The sequence below is a fragment of the Mus caroli genome, chromosome 14, assembly GCF_900094665.2.
Source record: "Mus caroli chromosome 14, CAROLI_EIJ_v1.1, whole genome shotgun sequence".
Taxonomy (NCBI): Eukaryota; Metazoa; Chordata; class Mammalia; order Rodentia; family Muridae; genus Mus; species Mus caroli.
The window spans coordinates 76,635,425-76,635,958 of NC_034583.1; positions in this window are offsets into that span (position 1 = coordinate 76,635,425).

Consider the following 534-nt stretch of genomic DNA (forward strand, 5'->3'; position numbering starts at 1 on the left):
AATTAATTTATAATAGTTAAGTGCCTCTTAAATATACATGATATCTTCTGAAGCTGAAAGTAATATACACTCAACCAACTTTTAAAATCTATTTGGAACATTGAACATGATAGAAATTAAAAAATAAATACTTCTGAAATCCTCTATGAACGGAAATTGTGAAAAGTTCCTGATCAGACAGAAACCTTTACATCTCCAAGGAAGAATAAGCAGCATAACTGGCTTCATAGAATGAATTGGGTAGTGTTCTTTATGTTTCTATTTTGTGGAATAGTTTGAGGAGTATTGGTATTAGGTCTTCTTTGAAGGTCTGATAGTATTCTGCACTAAATCCATCTGGACCTGGACTTTATTTGGTTGGGAGACTTTTTTTTTTCCATTTTTTTTATTAGGTATTTAGCTCATTTACATTTCCAATGCTATACCAAAAGTCCCCCATACCCACCCACCCCCACTCCCCTACCCACCCACTCCCCCTTTTTGGCCCTGGTGTTCCCCTATACTGGGGCATATAAAGTTTGCAAGTCCAATGGG